This window comes from Bos indicus, chromosome 16 (genome assembly GCF_029378745.1).
Source record: "Bos indicus isolate NIAB-ARS_2022 breed Sahiwal x Tharparkar chromosome 16, NIAB-ARS_B.indTharparkar_mat_pri_1.0, whole genome shotgun sequence".
Lineage (NCBI taxonomy): Eukaryota > Metazoa > Chordata > Mammalia > Artiodactyla > Bovidae > Bos > Bos indicus.
The window spans coordinates 34,340,163-34,363,076 of NC_091775.1; the positions used below are offsets into that span (position 1 = coordinate 34,340,163).

At 37.5% G+C, this 22,914-nt stretch overlaps 1 protein-coding gene across 5 annotated transcripts in view; it reads left to right on the forward strand.

The window, feature by feature from the left end:
- The window catches only part of AKT3 (AKT serine/threonine kinase 3), a 281,775-nt gene that overhangs the window by 81,338 nt on the left and 177,523 nt on the right, over positions 1-22,914 (forward strand). The window lies entirely within an intron of this gene.

Here is a 22,914-nt window from a genome sequence, read left to right on the forward strand (position 1 = left end):
AGAAACCTATATGCAGGGCAGGAAGCAACAGTTAGAACTGGACATGGAACAACAGACTGGTTCCAAATAGGGAAAGGAGTAAGTCAAGGCTGTGTATTTTCACCCTGCTTATTTAACTTATATGCAGAGTACATCATGAGAAACGCTGGGCTGGAGGAAGCACAAGATGGAATCAAGATTGCTGGGAGAAATATCAATAACCTCAGATATGCAGATGATACCACCCTTATGGAGAAAGTGAAGAGGAACTCAAAAGCCTCTTGATGAAAGTGAAAGAGGAGAGTGAAAAAGTTGGCTTAAAGCTCAACATTCAGAAAACTAAGATCATGGCATCTGGTCCCAGCACTTTATGGGAAATAGTTGGGGAACAGTGGAAAGAGTGTCAGACTTCATTTTTTGGGAGCTCCAAAATCATTGCAGATGGTGACTACAGCCATGAAATTAAAAGATGCTTACTCCTTGGAAGGAAAGTTATGACCAACCTAGATAGCATATTCAAAAGCAGAGACATTACTTTGCCAACAAAGGTCTGTCTAGTCAAGGCTATGGTTTTTCCAGTGGTCATGTATGGATGTGAGCGTTGGACTGTGAAGAAAGCTGAGCACCGAAGAATTGATGCTTTTGAACTGTGGTGTTGGAGAAGACTCTTGAGAGTCCCTTGGACTACAAGGAGATCCACCCAGTCCATTCTAAAGGAGATCAGTCCTGGGTGTTCGTTGCAAGGACTGATGCTAAAGCTTTTCTCCAGTACTTTGGCCACCTCTTGCGAAGAGTTGACTCGTTGGAAAAGACTCTGATGCTGGGAGGGATTGGGGGCAGGAGGAGAAGGGGATGACAGAGGATGAGATGGCCGCATGGCATCACCGACTCGATGCACATGAGTTTGGGTGAACTCTGGGAGTTGGTGATGGATAGGGAGGCTTGGCGTGCTGCGATTCATGGGGTCGCAAAGAGTCGGACACGACTGGGTGACTGAACTGAACTGAACTGAATGCTACTAGAACCATTTTGTGGGAAAAAACCAAACTTTCTGGACAACTCAATAAAAATTTAAAAGGTGTAGGCATAGCTTTTCACTTATTCCTTTGACTGTTTGCATTCTTCTTGCCTTGCTGACATCAGGTGCTGGTAAAGGGAACATCATAAACTTTAAAATATGGAGCATTTGGGGAAATTACAGCAGATCGAGATGGTACAACATGATGGAGTGAGTGAGTGAAGTCACTCAGTCATGTCCAACTCTTTGTGACCCCGTGGACTGTAACCTACCAGGCTTCTCCGTCCATGGGATTCTCCAGGCAAGAATACTGGAGTGAATTGCCATTTCCTTCTCTAGGGGATCTTCCCAACCCAGGGATTGAACCCGGGTCTCCTGCCTTGCAGGCAGACGCTTTAACCTCTGAGCCACCAGGGAAGCAAATATCTGGATGTAGGAGAAAAATATGTATTGGAAAAAGGGTGCAGGAAAATATGCCAAAGGTACACTTACCCATTTCAGATATTTGCTTTCTGCCATTTTGTGCCTGGGAAGAGGGATAGAAACTTTAACTTCCTTTTCCCCATCGTTCGTTTCAAGGATCTTTATTTAAGGCTATACAGGGCTTCCCTGGTAATATAGCTGGTAAAGAATCTGCAATGCGGGAGACTCCAGTTCTACTCATGGGTTGGGAAGATCCCCTGGAGAAGGATAGGCTACCCACTCCAGTGTTTTTGCCTGGAGAACCCCCATGGACAGAGAAGCCTGGTGGGCTACAGTCCATGGGGTCGCAAAGAGTCGGACAAGGCTGAGCTACTAAGCACAGCACAGCACAGTATCTCAAGAGGGGCTGAAACACAAGAACAAAACTGTTGGGACTTCCCTGGTGATTCAGGTGGTAAAGAATCTGCCTGCAATGTGAAAGACTCAGTTTTGATCCCTGGGTCTGATTAGGATTATTTAACAAAGTTAAATATACCTTTGTGATGACACCCTTAAATTTAATAACAGTGTTATTCTCTGGAACAAAGCAGTCAGGGTACCCAAAAGCTACCCCTGAAGTTAAAGTGTAAAAGACCACTTAGAAACCTGCAAGGTGTTTTTATTATTTTAAAGTTTAAAATCTATTGAGTTTGAAAAAATAAAATTAAAAGTTGAAAACACCAAATCTATGTGTATAACTGGAATGAGGTTTTTTAGAAAATTACATTTGGAAAATAATCCTTAATAAGGATTAATTATTTTATCTATTTTAGGGAAAAATTAATTTAACAAACCTATTATTATGTGAAATTCGTGTAATGAACATGGGCAGTACATAATTTCTGTAATATAGCGTCAACTATAAGAAAAGGCTGAATTAGTATTATCAATTGCAAAGAACATTCATTTGAGAATCAAAGCTATTCGTAAAGCACTGCTCATGGTCACTATAATTAATTCAACATTAGAATGTTTAAAGTGCCATGCCATGTCACTTTACTAGATACATCTTTTAGGTGCTTATGTGCTTCATTTTGGGTAAATATCACTTTTTTGTACCTTCCAATATTGAGTAGATTTTTTTCTTAGTTGAAAATGTTCACTCATCTGCTGACTTCTGGCTTTGTGCCAAAAGTAAAGAAGCTCATAGTTATTAGATAAAACAGAGGTGACCCAGCAAGCAGTTACAAGACTCCAATACATAGCGTTAGCCCTTGCTCAGCAACTCATTGTGATTAGCGAACCAGGCTATTATAAGTTCTTTGCCTTTTTCCTGGACTCAGTGGAGTTTTGGTTGGGTGGAATATCATTGTGGATGGCAGATTGGCTTGGCAGTTGAAGGCCCCTGAGCTGAAGTTTCTAGAGGCCAGGCAACCTCTTTGACACCTAGTCGTTCCTACCCGTCTCAGTCCTGCTTTGCTGTGTCTCCCATATCCTTTTCTTCCCAGCCCCGTTCCCTGTGGGCTGGATCCAGTTTCAGTTGTTCCATGTGTATCTCAAGCCTGTTCCTGTAGACAAAAGTTCATTCTGCAGTGAATGTTCCTGCTTTCTCTTTCATTTTGCATTTCTGAGTTGAAGCCCTGATACACCTCTTAGATCAGAGCACCACTCACCCTTTGACAGTGAAGCGCATAGCAGAATATCCTGTCTTTGTCTTCATTAGGCTAAGGCAGAAAACAGCAAAACAAAAACAAGGACTGTATTATTTTAAAAGATGAATACAGCACTGTCCTCTCCAAAAAAAGGAAATTAAGAGTGTATTATATATGTAAAATTTAGGTATAAATCTATTTCCTAGACTATTACTCATTTAAGCTTTCTTTATACTTAAATCCAACCATTTGGTAGAAAAGTCAAACTTATCACTGCCTTAGATACACTTTAAAAATTCTGTAACATGAATGGTCTTTGTACTTGCCTTGTGGCAAGTATCTTCACATTATAGAAGTTGCATAGATACTTAAAATGTGTTGTTCTTTGTGATTCTGTAGTAATAATTTATGGAATTTCTTTTTTCCCTTTAGTAGGCTATCTTTGAGAAGCATATTAAAAAATATGTCTGGCTTGATATAATTTAGAGTTGTAAAAAAAAAAATTTAGAGTTGTGACATGTAATTTTCACAAGTAAATTGGGTCAGAGAATTCCGAATTAATAATTTTCCCCCCAAAACATTAACTCATTTCCTATGTGTGTTTATAATATAATATTGTGAGTACCTAATTTATAACCATCAACTAAGACAAAAGGAAGTTTTCTTTTTAAAAAAATTATCTAAAAATATGATTTTATTATTTCCTAGTAGTAAATTGACTGTTAAGGCTGTCTAGCCTTAATTAATAATATTTATTAAGAACCTAGTGTGTGCATGAAGGGTACAGTATGTTTAGAAATAACCCCAGTTGGAGGATGAGGGCACTAAGCTCGCTATTCTTGTAAAATACTGTGTGTATCTGTGTAATCAGGAGAGAGGGTGAGAAAGGAAGGGATGGAAGGAAGGGGACTGGTAGGACAGGGCTGCATGTGGTAGCTGCAAGTAACTTGTGGTGTGAAATCAAGAAGACTTAGGACACATCCAAAGATGACAAAATATATGTTAGTATCAATACCGTGTAAAGTTTGGATCACTAGAGATAATGAAATTATGATTGGAAATTATTGGGGTAAATTTAAATGAAAGAGGTTTAAAGTAGTATTTTGAAGAAGCAGGGCAGATCAGCAGAATATAAATTTGGGCTGAGTTCATAGGCAGATTAATTCCCATTTAGTAACTGAACCACTTTCTTCATAGAAATAATACTTTGCCTCTTTCTTTTGAAGTATATGGGAGTCCATATTGCATTTAGACAATCTGAGAAGTGTAGGCAGGGAGAGTTATGAAGGAGATTGGAAAAGATAAAAAGATTGCTGTGCCATAGAAGCTAAGTGATAGCAGTTACCCACATGTATGGATTTAAGAATGAGGCCTGAAAAGAGGTCATTAACTACGGTTTCATTAATGACCTTGTAGAGACCAGTTTCAGTAGAATAGTGATGATAAATTGCAGAGATTTGAAGGTGGATATTGAAGAAATGGAGAAAGTCATTATACATTATTACTTTTTAGTTATTTTCTGATACAAGTAAAGAAAACATTTTAGCAGGTCAAAGAAAGATGATGCTTGAATGGGGTGAGCATGTTCATAGGTTAGGGAGTCAGAATACAGAGGGAGATTCTGAAGATTCAAGGGAGATATAATCATTGACATAATAAGATTTTTATAGGTAACAGAGGAACAGAGGATAGCCCTTGAAAAGAGGATATATATACAGCCTCCTTTGAAATAAGAGCATTCCAAATAAAGAGACTCTTTCAAATGGAGAGTTGAGACCCTATGGACTGTAGCCCACCGGGCTCCTCTGTCCATGGGGATTCTTCAACAAGCCTACTTGATTGGGTTGCCATGCCCTCCTCCAAGGGATCTTCCCAAACCAGGGATCAAACCCACGTCTTCCGCACTGCAGGCAGATTCTTTACCAACTGAGCCACCAGGGAAGCCCTGAGATTATTTGCATTCAGTAGTTTGCATATTTTCTAGGAAGTAAGGTCATTACAGAATGAGAGAGATGGCATTTAGAAGAGGCAGTTTTGAATAGGGTAAAGAAGATGTCTGCTTTTTTGTAAATAATCATTATCTGTTTGACTTGATAGATGGTCAAGTCAGAAAGAGATGAGTTAATTTCCCAGGGGTACATGAATTATAGTGTAGGGTTTTTTTGGCTTAGTTTCATGATTTAATATATTATTGCTCAGAACAGTTACATGGAAAATAGATTGAGTAGCACACTGAGGGTGATAAAATGTGTGCAGTGAAAGAAAAACTAGATGAGAAAAATAGAGACTGACCAAGGATTCTGCAGAGAAGGAGACGCATGAATAAGGGTAGAAGGGAACTTGCAGACAGAAAACTGGAGAATGAAGGACTGGAAATGGTAAGTAAAAGGAAGGAGGAAGTTCAGTGGGAGTAGGAAAATTGGAATATTAGCTTAAAATACTAACAACAGAGTAGTTTATTCCTTCAGCAGTATTTGAGTGCCCCCCTCCCCCCGCCCCCATTTTGCTGGGCACTATTCTTTGCAGATTCTTAGAAAATGAAGTACCAAATGGGTACTGTTCAACAGAGTTGCCACTAGATGTCACTGTGTCTCACATGGCAAATTTAAACTACTCTCCTCAAGATACAGAGCTTTGAAAGTCAGATGTGCATAAATAGGCGATCTTCACAGAGTTTACACAGATTAATTAGTTCTAATCCAGGTATCTTATCCATACAGCTACATCCAGAGAAAACCTCTTTTAGGACAAATGCAAACCCTGAAAATTCCATGTGATTAATACTGTTTTTGCATTATTGATTCATTTTTACTATGTTAATCACACTTAAATAGTATTTCTCTTTGTGTGCTGCTCAGTTGTGTCTGACCCTTTGCAACCCCATGGACTGTCGCTGGGCAGGCTCCTCTGTCCGTGGGGATTCTCCAGGCAAGAATACTGGAGTGGGTTGCTATACCCTCTGCCAGGGAATCTCCCCAACCCAGGGATCAAACCCAGGTCTCCCTCACTGCAGGCTGATTCTTTACCGGAAGCCCAAGAACACTGGAGTGGGTAGCTTATCCCTTCTCCAGGGGATTTTCCCGACCCAGGAATCAAACCAGGATTTCTGGCATTGCAGGCAGGTTCTTTACTGTCTGAGCCACCAGGAAGTATTTCTCTAGTCAGCTTTAAATTTTTCTGAAATCCTGTATCGGATTTTTGCAGGTATTTTCTTTTCTTAATACTATTTTAGTTGTTTGCCAGATTGGTTGTGGTTTTATAGGGACTAATGAGTTTTCAAGAGGACTAACGAAGCTGCTTGTTACTAAGTGCTCAAGATTGTGCATGTCTATACCATACTGTGACTTGAAGTTTTGCTTGTGTGGCCTTTCTGTTCTCAACTCTAAGGAATGGTTAGTATCTGTTCAGCTTTTAAAAAAAATCTCATTCTTGTTCCCAATCCCAAATAGGATCACCAAGTAGTTCTGCTTCTTTATCTTCTTGTTCAAAGAAAAGAGTCATGTTTAGGAAGCTTATCAGACTTCTGCCTTCCCACAAGGCTTTTCAACTTGGTTCTTTCAAAACCTCTGAACAATTTTGAGCGACTTTGCAATATAATTATTTAACAAGCATGCAGAAAAACAGACAAACTGACAAACCATGTTGACTTTCTCAGAAACATGTAAACAATACCCAGGCACACTATATATGTTTCAGGATCTGTTTATAATCTTATGTTTTCATTTATGTTAATTTTTCTTCATTAGACTGAAGAACCTGAGGAGAGATTGCTCAATATAAACAATTTGAAAACCATTATAGTAGAAAAAGTGTAGAGTCATACTTTCTGCATGTGGTATGCCTAACAATATAACCCAATGCTTTTTATATAACTCTTTTTATTGCTGACCCTAAAGTTAGCTTGTGATCCCTTATGATCTTAAATGATTTTCAGCCATGTTTGCAAAAATCTATACTGTGCCTTAAGTACACTATTTTAAATTTATCTCTTGAATTTCATTGTGTTTATGGACAAAGTCAGTTTACATTTTAAGGTGATTTTCTGTGGTACTTACCATTGTAATATTAATACTTTCCTTTGGAAAGGCACCTGTTTGCTAGCATCATCATAATCTATAAACAAGTAGTAATCAGGAGAGCCCTTTGCATCAAGACGCCAGGAACAGAACCTCTGGCATAGAGTTGGTAAGCTGCAAAGAAGGAAACAAACACATTATTTGGAATAACTGGAAATAGGCTGAAGATGCAAATGCAGTTTGCTTTGAAAATTTTACAAAAGACTTTTCCTTGATTGGAAAAATACTTATTTTTTCATGGGTTCTTAAGACCAGATGTTGTTAGGTAATATTTTGGTCTATTAATTGAAGATATCTTCCTTTAATGTTTAAATAAATTTCTTGAAAAAAATTATTTTGCTTTTTAGCCAGGTAAACATGAACATTGCACTTTCTGAGGTGTACTGGGTAGGATGGTAAACAGGAAAGGAGGTCTGTAAAAACTTCCCAGCAGTTGCATCTTAATTTCACTTTATCAAAATTATATGGAACTAATCATGGTTATAACCTCTGTAATAAAAAAAGCTTTCAACTATGATGCAGCAGTGTTCCATTAATGAAATTCTTCTGGGAATTTTCCAGTAGTCACTTTTTAATTCTTAAATTCACTTTCATAATAATTTTCAAAATGAAGCTTTTTTTCTGACATTTCTTTGAAGCTTTACAGTGAAAATATTATATATTCCTTTTTAGGAATATATTACTGTCTTGTACTGGGAATAATAAGTTTATTTAGATAATGGCCATCTACACTCTCTAGCTGTAATCCCTAAAGGCCTTAACCTCCATTAGAAACAAATGTAGATTTTTGTTAGCTTGAAATAGCTTCTTGGGCATGTAAAAACTCTTTTGACATCATTATTTAGGGGCTCCCATGCTCCCAGTGGACTCACAGCCTAATACAAAACCTTTGCAGCCGGTGAGCTCCCAAAGCCCCCTTTGATGATGGTTTTAAGCTCAGCATGGCGGCTTGCAGTTGTGCCTTTCCTGTGCTGGTACCCCGCCTCATCCCCAGCCCTGTGCTCATGGTCTTCTAGACTGTAAGAATTCTCCAGTGGTAAAATACAGGGCTGAAAAGTTCTCATGCCTTTTTCATCCTCTGTTCCTCCTAATTCTTTTTCATTCTAAACATACCATAAAGTTTAATGGAGATTATCAAGGGAAAGATACTGTGACTCTCTCACTCTCTCTGTCTTACTCTCTATGTCTTCTGTGATGCCTTACTCGCTTTAACTCATTTATTAAATTAAAAAATGTCTATATCAACAGGCAGTAAGTATCCAGAGGTTACTTATGGGATTCCTTTGCTTCTCAGTAAAGTGTTCAGAATCGGAGATTGAATCTGCAGGTCTAACCATGGCCTGGTTATCAAACCTTGAAATTTCTTCAACTCTTATTATGTTCTCTATTTAAAAAAGTAAGTACAGGTAACCCAAGCAAGTGGCAGTTAATGACTTAACTCCCTGATAAACTGGTTGACAAGAAATTGTCTCTAAATTTTTTTTTTTTGCTTTGCTTTAACTAGCTTTATCATCTATAGGCTTGTATTGGTCACTTTTAGACCAAAAAAAAAAAATATCACTTAAGATAAATCATGTTTATCTCATTGAAATATAAAGATCAGTTCAGTTCAGTCGCTCAGTCGTGTCTGACTCTTTGCGACCCCATGAATCACAGCACGCCAGGCCTCCCCGTCCATCACCATCTTCCGGAGTCCACCCAAACTCATGTCCACCGAGTCCGTGATGCCATCCCACCATGTCATCCTCTGTCGTCCCCTTCTCCTCCTGCCCCCAATCCCTCCCAGCATCAGAGTCTTTTCCATGATTAAATAGGATATAATTCACATTATGAAAATATTTTGAAAATACATAACATAGCTATAATTGTGTGTGTTAGTCTCTCAGTCATGTCCAACTCTTTGCGACCCCACAGACTGTAGCCTGCCAGCCTTCTCTGTCCAGCTGTAATTGGGAAGCTCTAAAAATACATGGAACTCATAGGCCAGTGGTGGTAGTTTAACATTCAACTGATGAATGTTAAAATATGGGAAAAAAGATACAGAGAGAAATATGTTTGAATATAAAGTACTACCTGTGTTTGAATTTAATAAAATAAATGTTGAACTAGGAAAATAGAAGTATAGCAAAGTGAAAAATTGTTCAGTGAAAGATCTTTTCAGTTTGGTTCCGCATTGGGAATTTGTGCTTTTGCAGTTTGTTGATAACATGTATTAAAGTTATGTTCCAGAGTCAGTCCAGATTTTGCTAAATTAATTTTTTGCAGCCCTACATAATGCATTTTAAAATTGAGATATAATTGACATAACATTGTATTAATGTCAGGTGTACAACATAATGATTTAATATTTGTATATATTGTGAAATGATCACACAGTAAGTTTAATGCATTGATTTTTGAAAGTTGTTTTCATGATAAATACTGTTGATGCTCATTTTATATAATTATTATATGCCTTGAACTCACTAAATCCAACTTGAAAGGCATCATTTAGGAAATCCCTAGAAGTGTTAAATAGTAAAATCTCCATTCCTAGTACCAGTGATCAGATGGGCAGGAAAATAGTACAGCAGTAAAATGAACAATCTCTCATTCTGGAGAGCTGAATACTAGTATATGTTGCCACCTATTTTTCAACCTTGAGCAAATTGCCTGGTCTTTTTTTTTTTTTTTTAACAATATAAGAGGAATTGACCTAGGTCATCTCAAAAATTCCTACATGTGTTACCATAGTGTGATATTTTAAAACCAATGTTTTTGGTGTCTTATTTTATTGTGTAGATATGCCCCAAAGTTCTATTTTATTTATTTACTTTTTTTCTGAATCAAATTTTTTAAAAAATTTATTTATTTATTAATTTTTACTTTACAATATTGTATTGGTTTTGCCATACATTGACATGAATCTGCCACAGGTGTACATGTGTTCCCCATCCTGAACCCCCCTCCCACCTCCCTCCTCATCCCATCCCTCTGGGTCATCCCAGTGCACCAGCCCCGAGCATCCTATATCATGCATTGAACTTGGACTGGTGATTCGTTTCACATGTGATAATTTACATGTTTCAATGCCATTCTCCCAAATCATCCCACCCTCTCCCTCTCCCACAGAGTCCAAAAGACTGTTCTATACATGTGTCTCTTTTGCTGTTTCACAGGGTTATCGTCACTATCTTTCTAAATTCCATATATATGCGTTAGTATACTGTACTGGTGTTTTTCTTTCTGGCTTACATCACTCTGTATAATAGGCTCCAGTTTCATCCACCTTATTAGAACTGATTCAAATGTATTCTTTTTAATTGCTGAGTAATATTCCATTGTGTATATGTACCACAGCTTTCTTATCCATTTGTCTGCTGATAGACATCTAGATTGCTTCCACGTCCTGGCTATTATAAACAGTGCTGCGATGAACATCGGGGCACACATGTCTCTTTCAATTCTGGTTTCCTCAGTGTGTATGCCCAGCAGTGGGATTGCTGGGTCATCAGTTCAGTTCAGTTCAGTTCAGTCGCTCAGTTGTGTCCGACTCTTTGCGACCCCATGAATCGAAGCATGCCAGGCCTCCCTGTCTATCACCAACTCCTGGAGTTCACCCAGACTCACGTCCATCGAGTCAGTGATGCCGTCCAGCCATCTCATCCTCTGTCGTCCCCTTCTCTTCCTGCCCCCAATCCCTCCCAGCATCAGAGTCTTTTCCAATGAGTCAGCTTTTCGCATGAGGTGGCCGAGTTTCAGCTTTAGCATCAGTCCTTCCAAAGAAATCCCAGAGCTGATCTCCTTCAGAACGGACTGGTTGGATCTCCTTGCAGTCCAAGGGACTCTCAAGAGGCTTCTCCAACACCACAGTTCAAAAGCATCAATTCTTCGGCTCTCAGCTTTCTTCACAGTCCAACTCTCATATGGCAGTTCTGTTTCCAGTTTTTTAAGGAATTTCCACACTGTTCTCCGTAGTGGCTGTACTAGTTTGCATTCCCCCCAATAGTGTAAGAGGATTCCCTTTTCTCCACACCCTCTCCAGCATTTATTGCTTGTAGACTTTTGGATCGCAGCCATTCTGACTGGTGTGAAATGGTACCTCATTGTGGTTTTGACTTGTGCATTTCTCTGATGATGAGTGGTGATGTTGAGCATCTTTTCATGTGCCAAACTTCTGTTTTAGAACTGAAATCTTTAATAGGATTATCACAAGAAATTGAAAAACCTCTCCCATTACTTGCACAGGAAACAATTTTTTTAGAAAATAACAAACATGTATTTTAATGCATAAGGACTAATATATATAGTTATCACAAATGAGATGCCCACATGGTAACAAGAATAGCCATTTCAAAAATTACCATTAAACGTAGTAAGGAATATTGGAACTAATACATAGTGGTGTAAAATATAGTAAGTTAAGAGATTCTGTTTCTTTACCAGTAATAATTTTCTAAATTCTAAATTCTTTACTAATTTAAAGGTAAATTTTTTATTAGGGTATGAGATACATACAGAAAAGTAAAAGAGCACCTCCTATGAATTTTCACAAAGTGAGCATATCATGTAACTATCATCTGTGTAAAAACACAGATCATTACCAGTTCCTTCTATGTTTTCACCTCCTATCCCTCCAGGAAGCTAATAGGATGGCTTCTGCACTGTAGATTTTGTTAGTTACTTTCCTGAAGTTTTTTTGTTTGTTTTTTGCATTTGCACCGGCAGTTTATGAGTTCATTTGTCCTATATCTTCACCAGCACTTGAAATTGTCTTTTTAATTTTAGTCATTCTGCTGGATGTATAGTGACATGGCATTGTGTTTTTAATTTGTTTTCCCCTGATGACTACTGAAGTCAAACCCTTTTCTTATGTGTTTGCTATTCATGTGGAGTACTAAAATAATTTTTTGACACTGTATCATAAAATACACTTCCTTACGTTAAGAAGAGGCATTGTAAATTATATATTATATAAAACACTTGGCATAATCCCTTCTTCTATCTCTAGTTGATAAATTGTGAAGTGCTTTGAAAATCTTATTCTAACTTAATAAAACATTGTCTGTATTTCAAACCATAAAACTAATTTCAAATGCTTATCTTTTAAGTGTTCTTAAGACTAATTATTGATAGTATTTTTTGGAAAAAACTGTCAAAATGAAGTAGTTTAAACAAGCAGTATAGACCGTTTTTTTTTTTTTTTAAACACCAGAAGAAAAATACAAGACTTTGTAGAGAGTGTAATTTAAAGTTGATCTAACTAATTTTAGTTTTAGTGGCCAGTCACAACCTGATATTCTAACACAGAAAGTCTGGAATTTCTCTGAGCAGTACTTTAGAGTTATATGTCTGAGGGAGAGACCAACTTTTCCATGTGCTTCTGCATTTCCTACCTTTCTGTGTGGTTGTATTGGACACATATGATTCGTTTCTGGTCAATGGACTGTGTGGAAAATATTCTGTGTCACTTCTGGGCTGAGGCGGTGTACCTCCTCCCTTGATCCTTTCTCTCACGCTCTGGTGACTTTGAAGGCTGCCTACTCCAGAGTCTCTGTCATAAGCCAGCCAGCTCTTGTTTGTTGTAGCAGTCAGTGTTAAGTAACCTAATACAGTTTCAATTCAGTAAGCGATGCAGTGAATAAATATGCTTAGACAGAATGCTCTCTTCCTTAAATAGTACAGAGAATATGTTTATGCAGTGGAATAGATTTCTGATGGGAAAATAAAAAAGACCAAAGAGTTTGTTTTTATTTTTCTGTCCCACCAAATGAGAAGAAAGCATAAAGACAGATGTTCATTTCTGATTGTCAGAGTCATATTTATCATTTACATGGAATCGCATTCTTTCTGTGTGATTTTGTCTAGTTTTTGGGTTTTTTTTCCCCACTTTAGGAAGGTGACAGCTCTCACAAAAGGTTTATGTCAGAGTATATTGAAGGATTATGAAAAAAATTTGTAGTCTTTTGCTGAACATTGGGAATACGAAGAAGCATCCTAATTGAGATAAAAAATACATTATTTAGGAAAATAAGTCCTTTTTAGCTTCTTCTGTTATTTAAAACTTTTTTACACAAAAGTGATTTCCTTGAAGAGCTCTGATTTATTTCCTACTCTTTTGTTTTAACAAGAATTTCCAACAACCCAAAATAAGCCTTAGTAATAGGTAAAGGAGTATTTTATATACCATAATGTGTTTGCTAATATTCTTGTATTAAATTACTTAAGCAACTTTAGTAGAAAACTTTGGAAATCTAAGATGTGTAGTACCAGGAAAATGATCTTAAATTGGACAAAATTGGTTAAGAAATTGAAATGAATAAGGAGCATGTGATAAAAATATGTAGCACTAATATTGGACTATTTAAATATCTTTTTTGTGATTATTATTGGACTATGTTGGTGGCTCATCCTTATGGCAGAAAGTGAAGAAGAACTAAAGAGCTTCTTGATGAAAGTGAAAGAGAAAAGTGAAAAAGTTCGCTTAAAACTCAACATTCAGAAAACTAAGATGATGGCATCCGATCCCATCACTTCATGGCAAATAGATGGGGAAACAATGGAAACAGTGACAGACTTTATATTTTTGGGCTCCAAGATCACTGCAGATGGTGACTGCAGCCATGAAATTAAAAGATGCTTGCTCCTTGGAATAAAAGCTATGATCAAGACAGCACATTAAAAAGCAGAGATGGTACTTTGCCATCAAAAGTCCATCTAGTCAAAGCTATGGTTTTTCCACTAGTCATATGTGGATGTGAGAGTTGAACTATAAAGAAAGCTGAGTGCTGAAGAATAGATGCTTTTGAACTATTGGTGTTGGAGAAGATTGTTGAGAGTACCTTGGACTGCAAGGAAATCCAACCAGTGCATCCTAAAGGAAATCAGTCCTGAATATTCATTGGAAGGACTGATGCTGAGGCTGAAACTCCCAATACTTTGGCCACCTGATACGAAGAACTTACTCATTGGAAAAGCCCCTGATGCTGGGAAAGATTGAAGGCGGGAGAAGGGAACGACAGAGGATGAGAGGGTTGAATGACATCACCAACTCGATGGACATGAGTTTGAGCAAGCTCCAGAAGTTGGTGATGGACAGGGAAGCCTGGTGTGCTGCCATCCATGGCAGCACAAAGAGTCGGACACGACTGAGCAACTGAACTGATTGAACTGATATTGGTGGCCCAGTGGTAAAGAATCCACCTGCCAAACAGGAGACGTGAGTTCGATCACTGGGTTGGGAAGATCCCCTGGAGAAGAAAATGACAACCCACTCCAGTATTCCTGCCCGGAAAATCACACAGACAGAGGAGCTGGCAGGCTACAGTCCACGGGGTCACAAAGAGTCGGACATGACTGAGTAAACAGCAACAACAACACAATGTTCTGTAAACGTACAAGAAAGTGGAAGTGAAAGTTCTCAGTGTGTCCAGCCCTTTGTGACCCTATGGACTATACAGTCCATGGAAGTCTCCACACCAGAACACTGGAGTGGGTCGCCTTTCCCTTCTCCAGGGGATCTTCCTAACACAGGAATTGAATCCAGGTCTCCTGCATTGCAGGCAGATTCTCTACCCGCTGAGCCACAAGGGAAGCCCAAAGTTAGGAAAATATTAATTCCCTCTGTTTAACCTCTTAGCAATATTGTCAAGTTTAATATTCTTACAGGTCAAGTTTCGCAAGGAAGTATAATAGAATTGTCACTAGCCATAAGGTTTTAAATAGCATCAGTATGAGAAAAAAAGATAAATGCTCCTCAGTAAATTATTGGAGTAGTTTTTTTACTAGTGTTACTGGAAATAGGTGATCTAGTGCTACTTTCTGTGTAAAATTGATTTGTTTTGAGAGACAGAGACAGAAACATTCAAGGAAACAAGAATCAATAATGTCCAAAGACTAACAAACTTTTTACAGAAAATGCGGGTATAAATTTCTATAAAATGAAAGACCTAGCATAAATTTCCCAGATGTAAAACCATCATTTCCTTCAAGAAGCAGGTACTTCATAGCTTGAACAAGTACTTGTCTGAGTCTTTCTCCTCCACTTTCAGATCTGAATATAATAAATATGCTTAGGAAATTTACATCGGTGAAGTTTCACTGTTTTTAGAGGGCACAATATAAATAATTACTCTTTCCTATTTGGCCCTCTATACACTATTAGACATAAAATGAAGTGTAAAGATGGAGGTCAAAATATACTACTGATGAAGATTAAATTGGAGATTTATCGTGAGGGCCAAATGGCTTGGTGACTGAAGTACAGAATTAAGCAGAGTTTCCAAGCATATTTTAGGCAGTACAAATGAGACAGCACCATAGAACTTGGATCTTTTTCTTTTTTTTATAAAGGATCAGAGAGTAAATACCTTTGCAAGTCACATGGTTTCTGTCACACCTGTAGCTACTCAACTCTGATTGTAGTGCAGGAAAGCAGCCAGACACAGTACCAAACTACTGGGCGTGGCTGTGTTCAGTAAAACTTTATTTATTTAGAGAAACAGACTGCAGGCCTTGTGTAGTTAGTGCGCTGATCTCTTCTTATACATAGGAACAGAGACAGCAGACTAGCTTCAAAAGGAAGAAAAAGGACTGAGCTTAAATTTTGCATACCAGTTTATCCACCAGATAAATTACTCCAGAATTAGTGAGTAAAGGGAGAGAAAGAAGCCTGGAATTATGTTAAGGAGCATCTCTGATAGGAAATGAAGGGCAAGTTTTCCTTGGATCTTCAGGCTTACTACCCTTCCAGTGAACGCACAAGAATCTGTTAGGCACAAAACATTACTTCATACTGAATATTTCAGCTCTGAGAGTCTTGGTGCTTAGTCAGTGTTAATTTTGGCATAGTTTCTCACAGTCAGTCAATTTCTGGCTAGTGATAGTAAAACCATGTTAATGAACTCACAGGAGGACTCTTATCTTCCTGCCACATGTGTTGACACGAGGGCATGCTTTAAGATAGCTCAGATTACTCTGTTGACTGATTCGTATTTACTGAGTGCCTACAAAGTGCCAGGCATCTTGATAGATGCTAGGGATGTAACAGTGAACAGGAGTGACACGGTTCCTGCCCCGAAAAGAGTTTGTGTCAGGTAGCTGGGAGGGATCTGAGGAGAGAAAATGACCTCTAAATTGAAACCTAAAGTTTGAGCTGGAGGTGGCCAGTTGATAGGCATGCGAAGGAAAAGAGTGTTCAGTAGAACTACTAACAGCTTCAGCCCAAAGGAAAGAAGCATTGAGTAGAGATGGATGAGGCTGGAAAAGGAAGAGGAAGCCACTGTTGCAGGGCCTCTGTAAGAGTTGGGTTTATCCGAAGATCACTGAGAAGTCGTCAAAGGGCTTTAAGACAGAAGGTCTTAAAAGTGTGCACTTTTGCGTACATTGGGTTTGGATTAGAAGAGATGAAGGTTGAAGCCCTGTTGCTGCGGTGCCCAACACCGTAGCCAGGAGGTACTTGTTGAGCACTTGAAATGTGGCTCCTATGGCTGTGGAACTGAATTTTAAATTTTATTTAATTAAAAATGGGAGCAGTAAAAGTATTTAACTTTGTTACCGGATTGTGTGATTGTTTTGGTGGGATTTACATTTTACTTAAACTGTTGAAAATAGAGCATCTGAATTGAATTGTGTTGTAGGTGTAAAACACATACTGGCTTTTTAATTCATGCTTTGGAAAAAAAAGAATTAAAATATCTCGATGTTGTGCTGATTACTTATTGAAATGATAGTATTTGGATACTATTTAGTTGATTAAAATATATTATTTTAAATGATTTTACCTGTTTACTTTTTAAAATGTGGTTTTAGAAATATTAAAATTGGATATGTGGTTTACATTATGTATCTGTTGAATTATTTTGTCCTGAGATCAGTTAGGAGACTTAGGAAAATTCAGGTGAGACATCAGGAGGATCTTGAATCAGGGTTGTGGCAACAGGGTATGGTGGGTAAATCTGAGAACTGTCTAGGAGATAAAACTGATAGGATTTGGCATTTGGGTAAGAGAGGTGGCAAACTGGTTGTAAAGAGAAAAAGGGAGCCTCCAAGTACTTAAAATATAGGAAATGGTATTGTAATACTAGGTGGCAAGTGAGGCACAGGTTGTTATATAATTTTGAGTGTGTAATGTTTCTTAACACCCTCCAGTTTGATGTCTTTGAAATTTATTTGCATGTTTTCTTTAAGATTAAACTTATTTCTGTTTAAAAGAATAAACACTTTAATTACATGTGAAGGTTACTGAGATCCATCTTTAAAGTTGAAGCCCTAAAGTATCTGATGAATGTTAAACATTTAATACTTTTTCCTATTGACCTTCTAAGAAAAAAGATGCATTTTTAGCTTCATTTTCCAGTCTCTTAAGCTTATGAAAGTCGTCGAGACAGTTTGTTGACCCCAAAGAGACCTTTCAGTCTCTGACTTGTTAGACAACCAGGTCTGTACTCTTCATTGGCATTCAGGTCACAGGCAGCCACTGGGCTCAGTGCAAAGCCAAGCACAGCTTTAGGATTTAGACAAAGCCAATCTGGCAGAGGAACCCAGTTGTCAGGGAAGCTGGCTGTATTGTAAAGAACTGTTGCATAATGGGGAGACCAAGTAGAACTATTAGGATGCAAATGTGAAAAAAATGGTGGAGCTAACCTGCAAAAACAAACATTTCTTTTTTGGTGAAGAGTCTATTCACTGTTGCTTTCTTCTGTTTAACTTTGCTGGGCTATAGATGTAGTTGGTGCAATTTGAGTATATTAGTTTATCTTAATCTCTGGTCAGAATGCTACTCGATATTGTTTTTAAGTAAACAGCTAATTTGTATTAAAAGACTAAGGTACTACAGTATTTTGAGATCTTTTCATAATTTTCAACTATGTTCTGCTTCAGCATTGATCAGTTTTTATGTGTGATTTTAATTCCCAGATTTTTGATGAGGAATCTTTTCGACCTTTGATTTCATTTCATTATAGCAAAATATTATTTTCATAATTGACACCAAATTACTTCCCATACTTGACTCTAAACTGTTGTTTTATTTAACGTAAAGCCTTCATAGGTACAAGAGCAAAGTATTAAAAGTCTTAAAACAGGAGTTCAGTTTTGTTTTACTAATGTCCTCTTAAGGAAATCGACTGTTTCTGTTGTCCTTTACTCTGTTCATCCCTGCCTTGAGTGCCCACTTTTCCTTTTGCTTTCTTCTACTTTCTTTCTTTTTATTTTTCTCTTTCTACTTATCATCATCTTTAGTTATCTGAATCCACACCTTGGTAAGTGCTGTGAAAGTGACTTGTGCAAGCTTATACATCTTGTACATGATAGGTCAAGAAGGGTTTTCTAGAGATGGTGAAGGTAAAATTGAGATGGAAAGGAAGAGTAAGTTGGCTATACAGTGTGAGGGAATCAGGTTACTGGAAGGGGACCAAGAAAAAGTATGGCAGAATGGAACCTGGCACTTCTCTGGAAGTGAAAGTAGATCTGTAGGGCAGGGTAGTCTATAAGGGAGGGACTGGTGAGAATGAATCACTCTGTATTTGGATAACATTTTTCATATGCTGTTTAAGTATGCCACGGTTCATTTATTCAACAAATATAAGAATTCACAAAGTTGCCAGTTACATGGGTACTATCCTTGGGAAATTGGAAAGAAAGTTTAAAAATATGGGTAGCATCCATCTGAATGAAATCAGATGGACTTTGAGGTTTTTAAAGGAGACGAATCTTGAGCAAAGTCTTTGTACCTCTCTGTTTTGTTTTAAACTGGTATATGCTTTGACTTTCTCATTTTTAGTTGGCTTCCATTTTTTTTATCTTAGCACTTTGCAAGTTTCCTAATTTCTTTAAGATTCTATTATTGTCTTCTTCATTCTTGTTCTGTTTTGTTTTGAAATATAAGAACAAAATTGCTCTACACCTGGTGTTTTCCTGACTTTTAAACCTCTTTATCTATAGAGTCATTTCCTTCCTAATGCTGTTTTTTTGTTTTATTTCATGACTGTGCTTCATTCAGCCTCCTTTAGTACCTTTCTTTCCTAGTAAATTTCATTAACATTGGGCATCAAGCTTAGCCATTTGAGACCTTTTTTCCTTGACCTCAGTTTTTTGTTTTTTAAATTTGAATGCTGATTATTGTATCTATGGTTAATGATAGTAATTTCTGACATTGATCAGTCACAATATAGTATATACCAGCACTATGCTGATTGCTTTATATATCAGTTAAGTTGCTCAGTCACGTCCGACTCTTTGTGACCCCATGGACTGCAGCATGCCAGGCTTCTCTGTCCATTACCAACTCCTAGAGCCTACTCAAACTCATGTCCATCACGTCGGTGATGCCATCCAACCATCTCATCCTCTGTTGTCCTCTTTCCCTCCTGCCTTTGATCTTTCCCAGCATCAGGGTCTTTTCCAGTGAGTCAGTTCTTTGCATAAGGTGGCCAAAGTATTGGAGTTTCAGCTTCAGCATCAGTCCTTCCAGTGAATACTCAGGACTGATTTCCTTTAGGATTTCCTTTAGGATTGACTGGTTGGATCTCCTTGCAGTCCCAAGTCCTGGAATGCTTTGTATATAGTATGTAATTTAAGCCTTGGAACAACTTTATTTGGTAGGCATTGTTACTGTCCAGCACAATAGTGAAAGAAATAGATCTTCAGAGAGATTAGTTTTTTTTTTTTTTTTATGATACACTGATAGTAGCTTGGAAAGCTAGGATTTGAACCCAAATATCTGGATACTTTTTACCTCATCTGAAGCTTTCTGTCTGGTATTTACATTTTCTTTTGTTTACAGATTTGTATTTTAAAAAATAAATATTTGGCAGGTGGTTTAGACTAAATATAACCACAGCTAAATGTATTTCCCCCTAAATTACCATTATACTTAATATTTACGTAGGACATATTTTGCATTTACCACTAGCAAAGGGAAGTAATTTCAATTTGAATTATTAATTTTCAACTTCAAATTCATTCTGCCATTCTACTTAATTTCCCATGGCATTATCTCACATACCCATCATTTTCTTCCCTTCCTTTCTGGTGCTTCTGAAATGTGACCCTTTTATTGGACTGAAATTTTGTTTTCTACATATGATTGTGTCACACGTGTTTACTTCAGCTCAGTCTAATTAAAAAGGATAGAAATAGCTGGAAAGACTAGTAATAATGACAGTGATGACCACAAATAAGATGATGATAGAAAGACTTAGCCACTCAGATGCTAAAGTTTGTTTCTGGGCATGCTATAATAGTGTCTAGTAATGAAGGAACATGTTATGAGGGGATATAGAATCATATTTTCTTGCTGTAAAATCATATTACTAGTTATTTTCAGTATGTAGTTAAAGTTTTGAATATCTTACAAAAATGGCATTTAAAAAATACTTGAATGTAATAGTATGATCTACTTTTGCTTTTCAAAGCTCACAGTTTTTAAAAACAATATTCTACAGTTTAGTTTATATGTGAACATTATACATGCATTCACTCACTCATAGATTCTTTCATTTATGAATTCTGTTTGTGGTCAGGTACTTAGCTTTTACTGGAAGTGCTAGCTAGGTACGGGAGATAGAGTGACCCCGGGGCTGACACAGTTTCTGCCCTCATAGACTTCAAGTGTATCTATCCCTGAATTGGATTTTAGGAGGAGCAGACTAGTTATATATTTTTCTTGTTCAGAGGTCCTGCTATATTTGACTTGTGTAGATTTTAGGCTTTGTGTTAATATGTTTGAAAATCTTGACTTTAGACTTTAACTTATAGTTATTGATTTGGTTTTATATGTATATATAGATAGACAGATAGATATTGATTTGGTTACTGGATATTTTTATGATGGTTAGCTTTTACTGCTTTGCATTCTGAAATTTTCTGTTCTTCACTCAGTGTTTGTGTTTTTGTGCTGTATCCCTCCCTATGTAGTATGGCTATTGGTAGGTCATGCCTTTTAACTGCTGTATAGTACTCCAATTGAATAATTAGCACTATATTTTACTTGTTCTTTAACTGACAAACTTTTAGAATATTTCCACCTTTCCACTTCTATTTAATCAATGCTACAATAATTTGGATCTCTTTCCAGTCAAAACTTTAAATAGCTTTTGAAAAAGAACCATCCTTTGTGTCATTAACATCTGCTCGAAAACAGAAGTTTTGAATTTTGCCTTTGGTATTTTTTGACTGGGTCGTTTTGCGGAAGGTTCCAGTTAAATTAGCTTAAATTGCCTCTAGTGTGTCCTGTCTCTATACCTTAAGAGTGAAAGCCTCAAATTGGTCATTTTTCTTAGAGCATATGAGTTGGCATTGCATGGTACTGAACAGGTAAAAGGAAACAAAGTGTAGGAAAACAGCTAATTATAGTAATTGCAGCTGGTTTCAAAGTACTTCTGACAGTTTGTGCATCATGCTTACTTGAAAGCATCAAATGGGTGCTAGTTGTGAAATAGAACACCTGTTTGTTGTTGAGCCTGTGTTTATGCAGATGATTGTTGTTGTCAAAGCACCTTGATGTAGAGTAGTCCTGTTTACATTTACATTCTCCCCAAAGGATTAACAGTGTTCTCTCAATAAATTTGCAGTCTATTCTCCTCTCAAAGGCTGCTGTTTGGAGGGTGGTGTGAAAGAGGCAACAAGTGCCTGCTAATCACTTGAATATACATAATTAGCTACAGTCTGGTGCACTGGATTCTTTGTAGAACGATAACAATACTGATTGGAAAAAGCTCATACAATAGATGTGTTACCACATAGTTTTTGAGGGTACTTGTTTATTCATTGGTATTTAGTTCTCATTTTTTAGAACTTAAGTTTTACTTAAAAGTATACAAATTCTTGTTCTTTTTAATGAACTAGTGTCAGTTATATAGCAGCTCTTTAAAGTCAACCCTAAATAGCAAATTTCTACTTCTAAAGAGACCAGCGAGAGTCTGAGTTTATTATTTAACACACTAGACATACTTGATAATTCCAGAGATTGCAAAACATTTAAGCTTATTGGGCAGCTAAACTCAATCCACAGTGGAGGATTTTTAGACCAATTAAAAAAACAAAACAAAGTTTAGGATGACTAGATCTATATGCAGAGAAACAAAATATATTCTCTTATTTCCTAATGTTCTAGCTTTGTATCATTTTGTTGAATAGCTTTGTTGTGGGAATATTTAGACCTCAAATTTTATATCTTGAAATTCAAAGGGTCATAGGCATTTCAGGTAACCTTCCATGAAACCTATTAACGCTGTGGTAATTGTTTTCCTTTCCCATTCCCTTTTACACTGACATCCATTCAGGCTTCCATTTCTGAGTCCTATAAAGTTGTAGACAGATGGTCACTTACTAACTTAGCGTTCTAGAGGTCTAAGTGTGGTTTTCCTCCCTGCATAAAAATTCTGATAGTACCCTCAGACTCCACCAGTCCTGATATAGAAGTGTTAATAAAGAGAAGTAGCATAGAGGAGCTTGTTCATATAGGAGCGCAGAAAAGAAGCTCGTTAACTGTCTTCCTTAGGAGGTTACAGTGTTGGCCTATTCCGGAGAGTCCCACAGTGTCTCCTGCCCCTAACCCAGGTACAGTGTAGCTGTTTAGGTGGTACATGGGGGAGCATTTTACATTTGGTTAGTGAAGTACTGAGCGACGTCTCTTTCACTTTTTACTTTCATGCATTGGAGAAGGAAATGGCAACCCACTCCAGTGTTCTTGCCTGGAGAATCCCAGGGACGGGGGAGCCTGGTGGGCTGCTGTCTATGGGGTCGCACAGAGTTGGACACGACTGAAGCGACTTAGCAGCAGCAGCAGTGAAGTATTTATTTTATA